Source organism: Penaeus japonicus, unplaced genomic scaffold (assembly GCF_977035675.1).
Source record: "Penaeus japonicus unplaced genomic scaffold, GWHDUDI00000001_assembly GWHDUDI00000009, whole genome shotgun sequence".
Taxonomy (NCBI): Eukaryota; Metazoa; Arthropoda; class Malacostraca; order Decapoda; family Penaeidae; genus Penaeus; species Penaeus japonicus.
In genome coordinates, this window is record NW_028234411.1 from 44,622,807 (window position 1) to 44,625,306 (window position 2,500).

The 2,500-nt window shown below is 34.2% G+C and overlaps 1 protein-coding gene across 2 annotated transcripts in view; it reads left to right on the forward strand.

Moving 5' to 3' along the window:
• The window catches only part of Rab7 (RAS oncogene family member Rab7), a 15,220-nt gene extending 13,901 nt beyond the window's left edge, over positions 1-1,319 (forward strand). For both annotated transcript variants that reach the window (XM_043009864.2, XM_043009865.2), the window contains exon 6: positions 1-1,319. This exon is cut by the window's left edge and continues 795 nt beyond it. The gene's annotated coding sequence lies outside the window, so the exon portion shown is untranslated.
• The last annotated feature ends 1,181 nt before the right edge of the window (positions 1,320-2,500 follow it).

The following is a 2,500-nucleotide window of genomic DNA, read 5'->3' on the forward strand; positions in this document are numbered from 1 at the left end:
AGATAGTTATATTTTGGACATGTTACTCATTTCGAAAAGGGATGAATTATTGTTATAAACAATTTTTTAATAATTTCATAATTTGCCATATTAGGGACTATATATGATATATATTTGTAATATACCTTTCTTCTGAATTAATTTAAGAATTGAAATAATTCAAATTTTGAGGATCTACCTGTTGGTGCATTACTGCAGCTAGACTGATTCATTTTGAGTTTTGGGGCAGGATGCCACTGGCTTGACTTCTAAATTCCTTCTGGGGAACAAAAGACAGGAGATACTCTTGAATTTGTTAGACCAGAGAGGAAGTCAGAAGGTCAGTCGGGAAGAGGCTACACCACACTTATGTTGACGATAGCCTCGGTCAGATTCCAGACTCAGAATGGTTGCATTCTCATGTGAAACTCATGTGGTTGAGCTGTGTAACTATCATGCAAACTCTCACACAAGACAGTATATCCTGCAAAATTATAACACATCTGTAGATGTATCTGAAAACATTTCTAAATTTTATTTGTTAGTTACAAGCTCTATCCCGCCCCAACCTTTAAATTCCCTCCCCACAAGAACACCAAAGCTCTAATCCTATATTTTATACTGTGATTGTTAAATCAGTTCAAAATGGGTTTCATGATTTTAAGGTATATTCATTACATGTACATAAATGTAAAGTACACATTCAGTGTGTTAGATTATTAAATAATGATTATTCATCTATTATGTTTTTGTTTTTGTTTTTTTTTTTCTACAGAAAATGTGTGCTTAGATGTTTTCTATTTGTGTTGGTTTGTAATTACAATTTTAATGCCTATTAAGTGTCATAGTTTATTGGTTGCTGTGCTCTAGTGAGTCAACAGTGAAGGGTTATAGGAATAAGATGATTAAACAAATTTACTCTCCTAGTTCTAGTAATTGTAAATACTTTTTTTCTGAAAAAAAAAAAAAATACAGTATAGGAATCTTTCAAATATAGTTGTATATAAATGAGATTGAACAAAGTCAAACATTTTTCATGCAATAATATTTGGGCTTTGTCTGTTTTACTGAATTTGTATCTCTGCTGACTTCCTAGAGCACCTTCAGTTGGAAATAGGCAAAATTTATTTTCAGATGTGAAGTAATACAGTGAGCAGTCAGCAAGTCTGATGGGTACTATACTCACAAAGTGCACAGATGTCTTTGTTGCCATTCCTTTGTCACTTTAGAATCATTTATCCCAAAATCTGATAGGATGATATATATAGTTTTGCAGTGTATTCACTTTCAACTGTGGTAAGATCTGTATTATGTATTAAATACAAATAAGGCTATTCATATATTATGTTTTATTTTACTCCTATCACTAACCTATTGTGGAAGCAAAAAGTTTTTGGTCTGATGTCGGGCTTCCTGCTGTATATGACAATAGTTGGCATGCCATATATGACATTGGGGTGTGTGGATCACTGTTACTTTATTGTACTATAAGTAATAACTATTTAGTGAGTGATGATAATTGCAACCATAATTACTCTAATTACTGTAATATTAAGCAAAACGGGTTTAATCTAAAATCCAAAACCCAGATGGCACCAATTTCTCCTAGCACCATTAGGAGAGTCTTGAATGGCACCCATCCACAATCTCTAGTAAGCACTATCTTCAGAGAGCAATGACACACAAGATGCCAATCTCTTGCTTTAAAGTGCATGCAATAAAGGATATGCAGGCAGAACAAGAAGAGGACGGTGACTACAATGTGCCCCTGGGCCAGCTGCCTTTTGCTATTGCACCTGCAGTCATAAGCACAGGTTTCTTTCCTCTTCCCCATCGCTTCATGTAAACTTCATTGTGGAAGGTTATTTTTTCATGTGTAAAGGACAAGAATACAAAAGACTGAAGTTGTTTTTTGTCCTCCCATAAAACAGCAATGCTTTGGTAACACTGATGAATATAAAGAAAATAATGAGCTAATAATTATGCTACAATTTTAGTCAACTGCAACATAGAAAGAGCCTATCATCATATGACACATATGTCTCACAATACAGTAGAACACAAAAAGGGCTCAAGTTTAATAGAGTGGGAAAGGTAGATTATGTTGCGTGAAGCTGCCTAGCTCTGAAATAAAGCCCATCTGAGGTGAAGTGTAAGTGGCACTAGTGCCAGTCCTAGGGACTAGGCAAGTAAATCCATCTTTCTTTGCAATGGACTAAGTTTAACATTATAAACTAAATGATGATGAGTAGAATAATTTTCTTCTCTACCATCCCCATCCACATCAAATACTGAACAACTTGAGGTATTGCTGAATACATTAGGTTCCCCTTTGTTTCTAACACATTAACTAGTCCAGACCCTATATTTAGCTGATGATATAATGGTAAAACTATGGTGGATTTTTTCTAGTAACGAAAAGTACCCTTGGTCCTTGTTATTCAACAAAAAATAATTCAAGGCTGTCATTGTTGTAAATGTGCATCCTAAGTGAAAGATTACTCATGTAAATGCAATATTT